The 17,316-nt window shown below is 37.6% G+C and overlaps 1 pseudogene; it reads right to left on the bottom strand.

The window, feature by feature from the left end:
- Nucleotides 1–241: 241 nt before the first annotated feature.
- LOC124845073 (uncharacterized) overlaps nucleotides 242–17,316 on the bottom strand; it is a 31,057-nt pseudogene continuing 13,982 nt past the window's right edge.

Below are 17,316 nucleotides of genomic sequence, written 5' to 3'. Positions count from 1 at the left end.
GCGCTCAGGGTCAGGTTAGAGGGCAAGCAGGCGTGGTACGACTTGAGGAAGTTGCCCTCAGCGCCCCTGAAAAGGGCGCCCAGGCATGACCCAGGGGTATCCTACGCTGAGGGCTCCAGAAAAGGGCAACCAAACGTGAGACAATGTACTCTGGCGCTGAGGGCTCCTAAAGTGGCAACTTGGAAGGAAATTGATGCTTCATACTATACCCAGTACTGCATGTTTGATGAAGCTGAAATACTTATGCCAGCACCTCAACCTCCAAGGGTTCACAGGAGAGTGCCATAGCCGAATCAGTAGGGCCAGGCTCAAGATGCTGCACCATTCCAGATGAGAGACATGTACATATCTCTAATGGAGTCTAGGATGAAGGTGTTGTATAAAGGCGAGCATACTATAATGATGAACCTTGAGCTTAAAGTTGAATGGGAAAAACCCTTTTTGAAATCCTTACCTTAAGTTAAGTAGAGTATGCTTTTATCGTAATGCAGAATGGTTCAAGTTTGGGGTAGTGAGAAACCGAAAAGAACGTTTTGAAATTCATTAAAGAGCATTGGGCAAAAGAAAGAGAAAGAAAAAGAAAAGAGAAGAAAAGAAAGAAGAGAAAAGGTTAAGCTCAATGCAAGTAAAGTTTGGAATAAGTTCAAGATTGGTTTCTCACATAAAAGAAGAAAGAGAGTTGATTGTTAATGTGAATAAATGAATTTTTCACTCTCTTAACTCAAGAATTTTGTTGTCTTGAAAAACCAATTTTTTTCTTAGCTTGGCCTCAATACAAGCCTTAAAAGGTCCTTGTGATGATAACTTGCTTGTAAGTGTGTTTGATATGTGGTTAAATGAAATGCAAAGTTGATTCATGTGACATTATGATGGTAGAGTGTAAGAGTGTCACCTTACTATACACCTTTGAGTGTGAGTGAAACACTTTTGAGTGCTTGAGTGAAACACTATCTTTGGTGAGGAATAGTTCCATGCATATAGGGTAACATTCTTTCTTGGTTGTTGATTAATCATGAGGTTTGCAATCATGATGCGGGCTATCGCAACCCATCAAATTTGATGTGCATTAAAGAAATGCAGTATAGCTAGGAATTGACTCCTAGGTCGTCTCTCAAGGACCAATTTTGCGGTTCGAAAATCGAGTCTACCACAAAAAAAGGGGGGGGGGGTTTGAAAAGGTTTTGCAAAAATTAAAGAACTCAATAAAGACACAGATGCAAACAAACTAATTTAAGCTAGCATGGTAATTAAACTAGCACTATTAAAAGCCTTAGACAACATTCAAACATCAAACACTGTTACAAAATGATTAACAAATACAGTTAAAAATAATTAAATGCAACACTAACTCAAACACATAAACTCAACCTATTAATTAAATTAATTAAAAACCAAAGAAACCAACAAGCCTAATTTAATCCTAGCAAATTACTTGTCATAATGGAAATTAACAAATGAATTTAAAAGTCCAATTGGCCAAAGAAAAAGCACATGACCGTGAGTCACCATGCACCCAAGTCAAACTTCAATTTCACCTTAAATAAGCCACAAAATGTGTTGACTTCTTCTCCCATGTGCACCAATTTTCAAGAAATTAAGCATGTGCCTTCCATACTCTCCATGACCGTCCCCTCTCTCCTTCCATGCAGCAAAGAAATGATTTTATACACCAAAGCACACAATTTACGTGAACCACCAAGTGGAAATGCCAAAGAATGCTTCAAAGACCAATGTGCAAATGGAAGATACCATGGGTACTCCTACCAATGTGCCAAGTAAGCTAAATCAAATGAAAATAAACTCCAAAAACCTCCATGTCTCATTGTAATTCACGGCTGGAACAAGCAAAGGCCAAATCTCAAAGTGGAAACATTCCTTGGGTCAAAACAAGCATCTTTTGTGTTGGTCCAAAAGTGGTAAAAATTAAATGAAGCAATTTCCTCTCTCCTACAAACTCCAAACGGTTTTTCTTCAAGAATTATGCATCCAAAAGCTTTCTTCCACTCTTCAATACAGAGAACAACTTCAAGAAACCAAAGTTAAAGTTGCAAATGAACACAAGAACAATAAACCCAAACTTCTACTAATCAACCCATCTTCAACACTACCATTTCTTCAAGTTTCTTTGCAAAAACGAAAATAATACTTAGACCATCAATTCCAGTTCTGTCCAGCCTCCATAACATCACCCAGATCTGATCCCAACCTAGTCTCAAGCATCAAAACTGAACAATGCGAGAAAAGAGTTAAACCCACAACACCCACACATCATCTTAAGCTCTCTTCAACCTAAAACTACATAGAACTTCATTTTTTATCATCCAACCATATAGAATGAGATAAAAACCAAGAGGAACAGCAGCAAAGGGAGAGGAAAACGAAATATAAAGTTACTCAAACCCAACATCCACCATGGAAATGAAAAGGTCCAAAACTCAAACTCCAAGCATCAAGAACAAGCAAATGGAAGTGGAAATGAATAGTTTTTCACCACCAATAAGCTAAGACAACCAAGGGTAAATTAAGAGAAGAAGAAAATATGCATCTTGCTCATTGAAATGGCCAAAAACGAGACACCCAAGTCAAGCTCTCCATAAAAGTGTTCATACAAGAAACCATAAGAGAGAAAAGCTTAAAACATGAAAAAATGAAGTGTGTAAGAGTCTTCTTTATGTGGCTGGCTAAGGCTCTCTAAAATGTCGAGATTTCTCTTCCAAATGGGGTCCATAATCAATTAAAAACCCTAACCAAAAAGGCACATGTCTTACAAATGGGTCTTTTTACAAAATTGCCCCTAAAAGGGTCCAAAACACCTAATTCTAATTAAGGGCTTCTAGAAAACGAAATTACAACTTTAATTAGAATCTAAATGACTAAATGTTGAGCCTTTGAGTGTGTCACTCCATATCCCAATGCTCCAGATGATGTTTCCACAACTTCCCTGCAACCAGAAATGCACTTAATCAGCTCAGAAAACCCAAATTAGCACAATTATGAATTTCCGACCAAATTAAGCAGAATTCGGAAAACGGGGAAATAACAGACAATTAAACACAATTCCCTGGTTTATTTAAGTGCAATAACCTAAATATAGTTCAAGAAATAACAACTCATCAAAATAGACCACACTTAGTCTTTTGCACTCCTGGGCAAAACCAAGACGAAAACCAGGGAACTACTCAAACATTAGGGAGGTGACACAAACTCGACAGACAGACAACAATGACTCCAAAATAGAAACACAGTTGCATAATTCTCACAAAATATGGACAGTAAAAGGTATAGGCAGAATCCCACACAGAGTCAATGAAAGCAAATACTCAGAGTCATCCAAACAGTTCAGTACAAGGAAAACAGTCAATAAGTTCAAGAGATGAATCAAAAGCAACAGAGCCTCACATATGCACACAATCAGTGTTTCTCTCAAGTGTTTAAGGTAAATCAATGTCACTCAATGCACTCAAGGAAGCAAACACAAATAGACTTGGCAAGCCTCTAATATCAACACTCAAGCACATACGCATGTTCAAATCAAAAGGTCTTTTCATAGTTGTAATGGGGCCAAGGACAAGGGAGGATATATCTGGATAAGAAGCTACAAACCATAAGGAACAGAGGAGCAATGTGGAACAAGTGTAAACACATTCAAACACACCCACAACCTCTAATTCCATCCTCTTTTTGACTCCATTATTCACAATTTTATTTTTCACTATTTTTCTACTCTCTTTTTTTCTTCATCCTATCTCTTTTCTTTACTCTATTCAGCACACAATTTCAAGAGACAAGATACACCACATATTTACAAAAACATGATAAGAAGAGGATTCACTAGCCAATTCATCTGAAACTCCCAGGAGACCACATTTATTCCCAAAACAATTCCAAAGCTCCAAAATTCCCTAAGGCTAAGGTAATAATGGTTTTTCACTTAGGGCTGGTGTATGAGCTTCAAAACAAAGAAATGGGGAAAAGCATAGGCTCAAAAGGGTTATAAATGGATCAAAATAGGGTAGGCTCATATGGCTCTAGAGGCTCAACAACAAAATGCCTTTATCACTTTCAAACATGCGTATCAATCAAGAATCATCAAAAAGAGTCAAGCCAAGTCATATGTGCAAGCAATCAAGAGACATATCACACACAAGAAAGATCATCAAATGGCTCAAATCTCACACAGGTAATATGGTCACCATCAATTCAACTCTCAAACATCATGATCATCTTCCAAGCAAAGAAAAGCAAGGAATCCAACAAATCTGAGTATCAATGAAGTGAAGGAAAACTGACAACCTAATCACAATCCAGAATACACGAAAAGCATGCAAAACTGTACACAAGACACAACAAACTACATAAAAACCGAAACATGAACAAAGAAACAACCTCCCCTAATAGACCACACTTAAACGACACAATGTCCTCAGTGTGTCACAATCAGCAGATCAAACAATCAGAACAGTCATCAGATATCGACAAAGTGCAATAAAAGTGAGGAGGGAAGGAGAAAAAGAAAGTCCCTGAGTCAGATGGGAGGGTAGGTGGGGTGGACCAAAGACGTCTCCTCCACCACTACATCCAACAAAGAAGGATTGCTGAGGAAAGGCTTCAATCTATGCCCGTTCACCTTGAAGCTTTTAGCTAGAGATGGACCTTGGATCTCTACTGCACCATAAGGATAAACATTAGTCACAACAAAAGGTCCAGTCCACTTTGATCTCAACTTACCACCCATGAGGCCGAGTCTAGAGTTATACAACAAAACCTGTTGGCCAACCTCGAAGTCCTTCCTAACAATGGAGCTATCATGGAACTTCTTTGTCCTTTCCTAGTAGAACTTCGAGTTCTCATAGGCCTCCAATCGGATCTCATCCAATTCATTCAATTGCAACTTTCTTTCCTCTCCAGCTTGGTCCATGGAGAAGTTGCAAGTCTTCACAGCCCAATATGCCCGATGCTCAATCTCAACTGGTAAATGACATGCCTTTCCAAAGACAACCCGATAAGGAGACATCCCAATGGGTGCGTTGTAGGCAGTCCTGTGGGCCCAAAGAGCATCGTCCAACCTATTACTCCAATCTTTCCTGTTGGGCTGGACAATCTTCTCCAAAATCCTCTTAATCTCCCTGTTGGAGATCTCAACCTGCCATTTGTTTAGGGGTGGTAAGGTGTAGAAACTCTGTCCGTCACCCCATATTTCTTGAGCAAAACTTGCATGGATCTGTTGCAAAAATGGGTTCCCTGATCACTAACAATAGCTCTAGGCACTCCAAACCTGCAAAAGAGGTGGCACCTAACAAAATCTACAACAACCCGAGCATCATTAGTCCTGGTGGCTCTAGCTTCCACCCATTTTGAAACATAATCCACAACAAGGAGAATATAAGAGAAACCAAAAGAAACAGGAAAAGGACCCATGAAATCTATACCCCAGACATCAAACACCTCACATAATAGCATAGGCTGTTGAGGCATCTCTTGTCTCTGTGAAATTGATCCTCCTGCTCTCTGACAAGGCTCACAGGTGCTGCAAATCCTCTCCGCATCTTTAAAGATGGAAGGCCAATAGAAACCATAGTCAAGCACCCTACGAGCTGTTCTCTGTATCCCCAGATGACTGATAACAGTTGAAAAACTGTTATTTTCATGCTTAAAATTGATACTAAAAGCAACCTTTAACACTTAGAAACTAGCTTGAAATCATGCTTTTGGTTATATTTTTAGAAATAAGAGAGCTAGACAGGTTTATGCTTGATTTCAGTGTTTTGTGCAGGTTTTAAGGTGAATTTAGTAAAAGAAGTGAAGAAGGATAGAAATGGAATCAGAAAAGAGATCAAAAAGTGCAAAAGGAGAAGTCGAAGTTACCGCTCAGCGGCAGTTTACCGCTAAGTGGCACTCAGGAACCCATGTTGGCTCCGCTGAGGGGTGAAAAGGCCGCTGAGGGGAGAAAAACAACTCACGCACTTACCGCTTAGCGGTAGTTTACCGCTGAGCGGCACTATTTTGGGCTTGGGCCTAATTTTCTGTATTTTTAGAATAGTATATAAGCTTTAGGACATCCTAGGGTTTGTATCTTTGGCAGAGACGAAGCAAACACTCTCTTGGATGCTCAGGCTACCTCCTCCTCTTTCTAGGGTTCTATCTTTCATTCTTTCATTATTGTTCATCTAGGTTCACCATGAATATGGTGAACTAAACCTTGTATTGTTGTTGGGGAATCAATGTAGTCTTGTGAAACTCTCATATATGGAATTTGTTTTAACATCTTATTTTAAGACTTATGCTTTCTTTCATCTTTAGCTAGGGTTTTTCCTCTTTGCTTAAAGCTTGCTTTGTTTAACTCATTCGTTGCCATGATTATTGATTTTGTCGATATGGGAACATACGGGGAAATCTAGATCCGGGGAATTTCTCCCAATAGCATATTGGTTGCCTTTAAGCTCCTGCACTTCAGAACTAATTACTAGGAATGCTAGGAATTGTATGAACTCGTAATTAAGGATAGGCCTTCTTGCAAGGTGATTTAGAGAGTGGCATTAGCAATTGATGAAAAGAATGATTAATTCCTAAAAGTATATGAGAGTGGATAAGATGAAATTGATAACCCCAACAACATACTCATCCATCTAATTCATTAAAGTGTTTGTATTCCTCTTTTCCATTGATCAACTACATGCATACATGTTTAATTATTGTCTTTTGCATTTAAACCCTACAATCAATTGTTAATAAGTCTTAAATAATCAACAAATCATATAGCTAACTAGGCCGTGAGTCCTTTGGGAAAACGATACATGGTCTTACCTAGTTTTATTACTTGATACGATTCGGTCACACTCGCCGATTGTTAAACAAGTTTGTGACGCCGTTTTTCGGTGTTCATAAATTTGTCATCAAGCTTTTGGCGCCGTTGCCGGGGACTCTTGGTTTAACTAGTTCATTTGTGTGATTATTGATTATCTTTGACTTGAATTTTGAATTTTGAATTTTGAATTTCTGTTTTTATTTTTTCTTTTTTTATTTTTATTTTATTTTATTTTATTTTATTTTATTTTCTGTTTTTATTTTATTTTATTTTATTTTCTATTTTTATTTATTTTCTGTTTTTATTTTATCTTTTTATCTCTTATCTTATATCTTCTTTTATATCTTTTGTGCTAACCAATTTTTCTAGGGTTTTGTTTTCTTGTGTATGCAGGAAGCAATCTGAACTAGGAGCAAGAAAACTGCAGAACCTCTTCTTGAAGGTTTAGACGAGAGTAGACGGAGGAGAAGAATCCGTACATCTAGAGAACTTTTTCCTCCTCCGGAAACTCTGTTACAACCATCACCACAAGGTTCTGAACATAGCACTGAAAATATGGAGAATAATAATGCCAGAACAAATCTTGCAGATTACACAAATATAGCTGGACCTCAACACTTTAACAGCATAGCAAGACCAAGGGTCAATGCAGTCAACATGGAGGTTAAGCCAACATTAATTCAACTGGTGAAGAGTAATCAATTTAATGGGTTGTCTCACGAAAGCCCATATGAGCACCTCACAACTTTTAATGAGATTTGCAACAGGGTGAAAATAGATGGGGTGCCAGATGAAGCAATCAAACTTAGCTTGTTTCCATTCTCACTAGGAGGCAATGCTAAGCTTTGGTTAAATTCTTTTCCAGAAGAAAGCTTTACAGAGTGGGAAGCAGTGGTGACCAAGTTCCTAAACAAATACTTTCCACAATCAAAAGTAAATAAAGGAAAGCAAGAGATTTCATCATTCAGGCAAGGCATGAAGGAATCACTGGGGCATGCATGGGACAGGTATAAAAGCTTATTAAGAAAGACACCCACGCAAGGCTTTGATGATGTGCAAGTAGTCCTAATCTTCCTTGGAGGTCTTGGTTCACAAACCAAGATGATGCTTGACGCCTCAACAGGAGGAAATATCAAATGGAAAACTCCAGAGGAAGCTACAGAAATCATTGACAATATGGCTACTAGTGACAATGAACTCAACAGTGAAAGAGGAGCTCCTATACAACAAAAAGGAGTTCTACAGTTACAAACTGATGGACAAATTTATGAACACCAAATTATGATGTCATAAACTTGTTTTCAATCGGCAAGTATGACCGAATCGTTCAAGTAATAAACTTGGTTAGACCAAGTATCGTTCTTCCCAAAGGACTCACGGCCTAGTTTAGTTATGTGGTTTCTTGATTAACTAAGACTTACAAACGAAATATTTGGGGTTTAATATGCAAGACAGAAAATAAACATGTATGCATGAATTTTGATCAATGGCAAAAAGCAAAAGATAAACACTTTCAATGATATTAATGTATGAATATGTTGTTGGGGGTCAATTTCATCTTATCCACTCTCATATATTTTAGGAATTCAACATTCAAATCATCATTGTTAATGCCACTCTCTAAAGTACCTTTCTAGAAGGCTTCTCCCTAATCACGAGTTCATACAATTCCTAGCATTCCTAATGATCAGTTCATAAGTGCAGGAGCTTAATGACAACCAATATCATATTGGGAGAAATTCCCCGGATCTAGACTTCCCCGTACGTGCCCGTATCGACAAAACCAATAATCATGCATCGAATGAGTTAAACAATGCAAGCATTAAGCAAAGAGGAAAAACCCTAACTAATGATGAAAAGAAAGCATAAGTCTTAATTAAAAGATGTAAAAACAGATTCCATATATGAGAGCTTCAAAAGATTACATTGATTCCCCAACAAACATACAGAGTTTAGTTCACCATATTCATGGTGAACCTAGATGAACAATAATGAAAGAATGAAAGAGATAGAAAAACCCGTGAAAGAGAAGAGGAGAGCTGTCACCATCTCCCAATCTACCCCAAGGGGTGGAAGAGAGAGTGTTTGCTTCGTTTCTGCCAAAGATGCCTAACCCTAGGAAACCCTAAAGCTTATATATCATTCGTAAATTACAAAAAATCAAATCCAAGCCCATTAAAATGCCGCTCAGCGGTAAAATACCGCTCAGCAGTGAGTGCGTGACTTGTTTTCTCCCCTCAGCGGCCATTTTGCCCCTCAGCGGACCTCCCGCAAGCTCCTGAGTGCCGCTCAGCGGTAAACTGCCGCTGAGCGGTGACTTCGGCTTCTCCTTTTTGCACTTTTTGTTGTCTTTTCTGATTTCAACTCTCTCCTTCTTCACTTCTTTCACCAAATTCACCTTAAAACCTGCACAAAAACACTGAAATCAAGCATAAACCTGTCCAACTCTCTTATTTCCAAAAATATAAAGAAAAGCATGATTTCAAGCTAGTTTCTAAGTGTAAAGGTTGCTTTTAGTGTCAATTTTAATCATAAAAATAACAGTTTTTCAACTGTTATCACAACCCCAAACTTAAAACTTTGCTTGTCCTCAAGCAAATAAGATGTAACTCAATCTTCAACCAATTCATATGATGGTTCACTCATTCAAAAATCCTCTTTTTCAAGATAAGTAACAACTTCACTCAAACTTATGACCAAGAGTTTAATCAAGATGTGCACATGCTTTAGTATTCACAAAGTCATTTAAATTCCAACAAATGCTATTCTCATGAATGATCAATCAATTAAGCATGGGTGTTCATGTGTTCATGTAATATTTCCTCACTAAGTCAAGTGTTTCACTCACACTCAAGTGTATAAGAGATGATCACTCATTCACTCTACTATCACAATGTTACATGAATCAAATTTGCCTTTCATTTTACCACAATCAAAAACATTCACAAGCATGCATCATCACAAGGACTTTTCTATGGCTTATAATGTGGCTGGGCTAACAAGAAAATTGGTTTTTCTGGATCACAAAATCCTTGAGTTAAGAGAATCATACAACACAATCATCTTATTCATTCCCAACTTTCTTTTGCCTTTGCATTGAGCTTTGCTTCTTTTTCTTTTCTTTTCTTTTTCTTTGCATATTCTTACTTTTTAGCTCTTAGCTCAATGCTTTTCATGTTTTCCCAACAACCCCAAACTTGAACATTTAACAATACCACACAAGATCTTCTACTTAACTCAAGGTAAAGATTTTCAATCAAGGGTTTTCAGTGTCTATTCAAGGCTAAGGGTTCAAAGGATAGAACACACAGTGTTCTCTTTTAGTGGCTAATTTTATGAATTTGGCCAATAAAAAGGTTTTCAATAAATGGCCTTGATCATGTGATGCAAAACAAGCAATTGATTCAATCATAGAAAACCTGGGCAAAATCATTCATGCTTTCAAAATAATAGCATTCAACAATAACAACTCTGGAGCTCAAAATCTCACATATAAGCTCATTCACATTTGACATACACATCCTGCTTAATTTCACAATCACAATCATGATATCATGCATTTGTTCACAAAACTTGTGAATCACTTGTATAAGCATTTTAATGTGCACATCATCTCAACATCAATCAATCATAAGCATCATTCAGCATTACTTATCACACAATCACAGTTAATAGCAAACCATCACAAGAAACCAGGTTTTAAATAGAGTACATCAAACCCTAATCTAAAAACAGATAATACTTACAAAATACTGGGTTGCCTCCCAGTGAGCGCTTGTGGAAAATTGTTGCACCTCTCCCCCTAGATAAGGTTTGAGACGTTGACCATTCACCACCCAACTTCTCTGTGGATCAGCAGCAACTGGATTAAATATTTCAATTGCTCCATGAGGATGCACTTCTTTTATCACATATGGTCCTGACCATTTTGACTTCAGCTTCCCAGGAAATATCTTCAATCTTGAATTGAACAATAGTACCTGTTGTCCTGGATTGAAAACTCTATTCACCAACTTTCTGTCATGATAAAATTTAATTTTGTCTTTGTAAGCCTTTGATGAATCATATGCATGTAATCGCATTTCTTCAAGCTCCAAAATCTGTCGTCTGCGTGTGCATTGAGTTTCATAAGGATCAAAATTCAAGAATTTCAAAGCCCATAATGCTTTATGCTCCAATTCTACTGGCAAATGGCATGCTTTCCCATAAACTAATTGAAATGGTGATAATCCCATAGACATCTTCATTGCTGTCCTATAAGCCCAAAGAGCATCATCCAATTTAAGAGACCAATCCTTTCTTGATGAAGTCACTGTTTTTTCCAGGATCCTTTTTATCTCCCTGTTAGATACCTCAGCTTGTCCATTGGTTTGTGGATGATAAGGTGCAGCTACCTTATGTTTTACTCCATAGTGTTTGAGTACTTTCTCTAGCTAATAATTGCAAAAATGAGATCCTCCATCACTGATCAACACTCTTGGAGTGCCAAAACGTGAGAATATCTGCCTCTTCAGGAATTTAATTACCGTGCTAGCATCATTTTTAGGACAAGCTAATGCTTCCACCCATTTACTCACATAATCCACTGCTACCAGAATATATTCATTGTTGAAAGATGGAGGGAAGGGTCCAACAAAGTCAATACCCCAACAATCAAAAACCTCAACCTCTAAAATACCTTGTAAAGGCATCTCATGACGTTTAGTGATTGTCCCTGCTCTTTGACATTTGTCACAATTTCTAGCATGATTATGAGCATCTTTAAACAAAGTTGGCCAATAAAATCCTGATTGAAGGACTTTTGCTGCTGTTCTTTCTCCATTAAAATGTCCTCCATAAGGTGAATCATGACAATGCCAGAGAATTCCTTCTGCTTCTTCATTTGTAACACATCTCCTCAGAAGGTTATCTGCTCCAATTTTGAACAAATAAGGATCATCCCAAACAAACTGCTTGGCATCATGCAAAAATTTCTTTCTTTGTTGCCAAGTTAAGTCTTCCGGCATGACCCTTGCAGCTTTGAAATTAGCCATATCAGCAAACCAAGGTCTCTGCTGAATATACATGAGTGATTCATCTGAAAAAGATTCCCAGATTTCAGACTCCTTGCTAGTGACTTCATTGTTGACTAACCGTGACAAATGATCAGCAATTAAGTTTTCACTTCCTTTCTTATCACGAATGTCTACATCAAATTCTTGCAATAGTAATACCCATCTAATCAGACGTGGCTTAGAATCTGGTTTTGTCAACAAATATTTGATAGCTGCATGATCTGTATAGACAGTTACCTTGGACCCAATAAGATAAGGTCTAAATTTCTCTAGAGCATACACAATAGCAAGAAACTCTTTCTCGGTTGTAGCATAATTCAATTGAGCATCATTCAGGACCTTGCTAGCATAATAAATTGGATGAAACTTTTGTTCTTTCCGCTGGCCAAGGACAACTCCTATTGCATAATCACTTGCATCACACATTAATTCAAAGTTTTGATTCCAATCTGGCGCTACAATTACTGGAGCTGACACTAACTTTTTCTTCAATGTGTCAAAAGCTTTCAAACAATCTTCATTCATCACAAAAGGTGCATCCTTCATCAAAAGATTACTCAGTGGTTTAGCAATTTTTGAGAAATCCTTGATGAATCTTCTATAAAACCCAGCATGACCAAGAAAACTTCTAATCCCCTTTACATTTGTTGGTGGAGGTAGTTTCTCAATGACTTCTACTTTAGCTTTGTCTACCTCAATTCCTTTAGCAGAGATTTTATGCCCCAATACAATTCCTTCAGTTACCATGAAATGACATTTTTCCCAATTCAAAACAAGATTTGTCTGAACACATCTTTTGAGGACAGTGTTCAAATTAGCCAAACATCTTTGAAAAGAATTTCCAAAAACTGAGAAATCATCCATGAATACTTCAATGCATTTTTCTAAAAGATCCGCAAAGATTGCCTGCATACACCTCTGAAACGTAGCTGGAGCATTACATAATCCAAAAGGCATCTTTCTATACGCAAAGATACCAAAAGGACAAGTAAAAGCCGTCTTCTCCTGGTCTTTTGGATCCACCACAATTTTATTATATCCAGAATATCCGTCTAGAAAAGAATAGAAAGCCTGCCCTGATAACCTTTCTAGCATCTGGTCCATGAAAGGAAGAGGAAAATGATCTTTCCTAGTAGCTTTATTCAGCTTCCTGTAATCAATGCACATACGCCAACCAGTAACTGTCCGAGTAGGAATAAGTTCATTCTTATCATTATAAATTACTGTCATCCCACCTTTCTTTGGAACCACCTGTACTGGACTCACCCATTCACTGTCAGAGATTGGATAGATGATACCAGCTTCTAACAGTTTCAACACTTCTTTTCTGACAACCTCCTTCATAACAGGATTTAACCTTCTCTGTGGTTGAGCACTTGGTTTATAATCTTCTTCCATAAAAATTTTGTGCATGTAGTAAGTTGGGCTAATACCTTTGAGATCTGATATTGACCACCCAATTGCTTCTTTGTTGGCTTTCAGAATTTCTATCAATTGCTCTTCTTCTTGTAGAGATAAAGAGTTATTGATGATGACTGGCTTCGTTTCATCTTCTTCTAGAAACACATATTTCAGATGTGATGGCAATCTTTTTAATTCTGGTGTCTGTGTTTTGACTGTTTCTTCCTTATCAATTATTTCAAATATTGGATCTTCCTCTGGACTCTTTTTCAATGTTTCCAAGTCCATCAGACATTCATCAATCAATTTCTCTTCTTCTTCATCTAAATCTTCACATGCATCAATGAGAGTTTTTTCCAATGGAGAAATATTTCGCACCATCCTCTCTTGCACCATACAAACTTCGTCAAGTTCATCAAATTGAAAACATGCTTTGTCATCATTTGGATATGTCATGGCCTTGGATACGTCAAAAGTGACTTCTTCATCATCAACTCTCAATTTAAGCTTACCATTCTCTACATCAATCAAAACTCTAGCAGTCTTCATAAAAGGTCTCCCAAGAATAAGAGGAACATCACTAGTTCCTTCCATCTCCATCACAATAAAATCCACTGGGAATACAAATTTGTCAACCTTCACTAGAACATCTTCAACCACTCCATATGGATACTTAAGAGACCTGTCCGCCAATTGAAGAGCCATTCTGGTTGGTTTAATTTCCAGCCCCTGAATTGTTCTGCACATGGATAGCGGCATTAGATTAATGCTAGCTCCCAAATCAATCAATGCTCTTCCAACTTTCACATCTCCTATGGTGCATGGAATAGTGAAGCTTCCTGGATCTTTAAGTTTAGGAGGTAGTTTCTGTATGATTGCACTGCAGTTGCCCTGTATATTGATAGTTTCCTTCTCAATGTACTTGTGTTTCTTTGTGAGGAGTTCCTTCAAAAATTTCGCATATGCTGGCATCTGTTGCAATGCTTCAGAGAATGGTATAGTGATCTCCAACTTCTTAAACAATTCCATGAATCTTTCCAACTGCTTTTCTTTCTCCTTCCTTGAATAACTCTTTGGATAAGGAAGTGGCTTTTCATACTCTTTTTCTTTCTGTCTCTCCTCTCTCTCTTCTCTCTCTTTTTTTTCTCTCCTCTCCTCTTCTTCTTTTTTCTTTTTCTCTCTCTCAACTCTTTCTTTCCACTCACATGTTTCTTTTTCACTCTCACTCTCATTTTATTTCTCCTCTCTTTCTTTTTGTCTCTCCTCTAACACTCTACCACTTCTCGTCACAACAGTTTTACACTCCTTTTCGAGATTATCATGTTTCATCTCGTCAACTATTCTCTCAACATAAACCTCCATATTTTTAAATGCAACATCCACATTATGACAATAAGACACATTCGTCTTCAAGAATCTTTGGAAAGTCTCTTCAAGCTTTGTTGTTTTCTCAACTGGAGTAAATTGCATCTGCCATTTTTGTTGTTGCACTTGAACCATTGAGACCTGTTGTATTTCCTGTGGGATTTGAGAAAGTTTCATAGTTACTTCTTCAAGCTGTTGAGAGATAATTCTATTTTGAATAAGCAAAGCCTCATTTGATTGTAACAACTCCTTCTGACTAAAATCTCCTTTTTCAATGTTGAGTTCGTTGTCACTAGTAGCCATATTTTCAATAATTTCAGTTGCTTCCTCTGGAGTTTTCCATTTAATGTTTCCTCCTGCTGAGGCATGAAGCATCATCTTAGTTTGTGAACCAAGACCTCCAAGGAAAGTTAAGACTACTTCCTGTTCTTCAAAGCCATGCGTGGGTGTTTTTCTTAGCAGACTTTTGTATCTATCCCATGCATGCCCCAGTGATTCTTCCATGCCCTGCTTAAATGAAGATATCTCTTGCTAGCCTTTTGTCACCTTTGATTGTGGAAAGTACTTGTTCAAAAACTTTGTTACCACTGCTTCCCACTCTGTGAAACTTCCTTCTGGAAAAGAGTTCAACCAAAGCTTAGCATTGCCTCCCAATGAGAAAGGAAACAAACTAAGTTTGATTGCTTCGTCTGGCACCCCATTGATTTTCACTGTGTTGCAAATTTCATTAAATGTAGTAAGGTGCTCATATGGGCTTTCATGAGATAACCCATTAAATTGATTGCTCTTCACCAGTTGGATCAGTGCTGGTTTGACCTCCATATTGGCTGCATTGACTCTAGGTCTAGCTATGCTGTTAAAGTGTTAAGGTCCAGCTATATTGGTGTAATCAGCAAGAGTTCTTCTGATATTATTATTCTCCATATTTTCTGTGCTATTGTCAGAACCTTGTGGTGATGGTTGCAACAAAGTTTCCGGAGGAGGGAAAAGTTCTCTAGATGTTCTGATTCTTCTCCTCCGTCTATTGTCTTCTAATCCTTCAAGCAGAGGTTCTGTTGTTTTCTTGCTCCTAGTTCGAATTGCCTCCTGCATACACAAGAACACAAAACCCTAGAAAAGATTTGGTTAGCACAAAAAGATATAAGAGAAGATATAATATTCAGAAAATAAAAATAAAAAACAGAAAAATAAAATAAAAATTCGAAATTTAAAAATAAAATAAAAAAATAAGTCAAAGATAATCAATAATCACACAAATTAACCAGTTAAACCACGATTCCCCGGCAGCGGCGCCAAAAACTTGATGGACAAATTTATGAACACCAAATTATGATGTCATAAACTTGTTTTCAATCGGCAAGTATGACCGAATCGTTCAAGTAATAAACTTGGTTAGACCAAGTATCGTTCTTCCCAAAGGACTCACGGCCTAGTTTAGTTATGTGGTTTCTTGATTAACTAAGACTTACAAACGAAATATTTGGGGTTTAATATGCAAGACAGAAAATAAACATGTATGCATGAATTTTGATCAATGGCAAAAAGCAAAAGATAAACACTTTCAATGATATTAATGTATGAATATGTTGTTGGGGGTCAATTTCATCTTATCCACTCTCATATATTTTAGGAATTCAACATTCAAATCATCATTGTTAATGCCACTCTCTAAAGTACCTTTCTAGAAGGCTTCTCCCTAATCACGAGTTCATACAATTCCTAGCATTCCTAATGATCAGTTCATAAGTGCAGGAGCTTAACGACAACCAATATCATATTGGGAGAAATTCCCCGGATCTAGACTTCCCCGTACGTGCCCGTATCGACAAAACCAATAATCATGCATCGAATGAGTTAAACAATGCAAGCATTAAGCAAAGAGGAAAAACCCTAACTAATGATGAAAAGAAAGCATAAGTCTTAATTAAAAGATGTAAAAACAGATTCCATATATGAGAGCTTCAAAAGATTACATTGATTCCCCAACAAACATACAGAGTTTAGTTCACCATATTCATGGTGAACCTAGATGAACAATAATGAAAGAATGAAAGAGATAGAAAAACCCGTGAAAGAGAAGAGGAGAGTTGTCACCATCTCCCAATCTACCCCAAGGGGTGGAAGAGAGAGTGTTTGCTTCGTTTCTGCCAAAGATGCCTAACCCTAGGAAACCCTAAAGCTTATATATCATTCGTAAATTACAAAAAATCAAATCCAAGCCCATTAAAGTGCCGCTCAGCGGTAAAATACCGCTCAGCGGTGAGTGCGTGACTTGTTTTCTCCCCTCAGCGGCCATTTTTCCCCTCAGCGGACCTCCCGCAAGTTCCTGAGTGTCGCTCAGCGGTAAACTGCCGCTGAGCGGTGACTTCGGCTTCTCCTTTTTGCACTTTTTGTTGTCTTTTCTGATTTCAACTCTCTCCTTCTTCACTTCTTTCACCAAATTCACCTTAAAACCTGCACAAAAACACTGAAATCAAGCATAAACCTGTCCAGCTCTCTTATTTCCAAAAATATAAAGAAAAGCATGATTTCAAGCTAGTTTCTAAGTGTAAAGGTTGCTTTTAGTGTCAATTTTAATCATAAAAATAATAGTTTTTCAACTGTTATCACAAACCCATGATGCCTTGCTAGCACAAAATAAGATACTAACTCAACAATTGGAGACTCTTACGAAAACACTTGCACAACTGC

The sequence above is a fragment of the Vigna umbellata genome, chromosome 9, assembly GCF_029865625.1.
Source record: "Vigna umbellata cultivar VRB3 chromosome 9, Vumbellata_1.0, whole genome shotgun sequence".
Classification (NCBI taxonomy): domain Eukaryota; kingdom Viridiplantae; phylum Streptophyta; class Magnoliopsida; order Fabales; family Fabaceae; genus Vigna; species Vigna umbellata.
The sequence above is the reverse complement of the archived record's forward strand: the minus strand, read 5'-3'. Positions and strand labels throughout refer to the sequence as shown.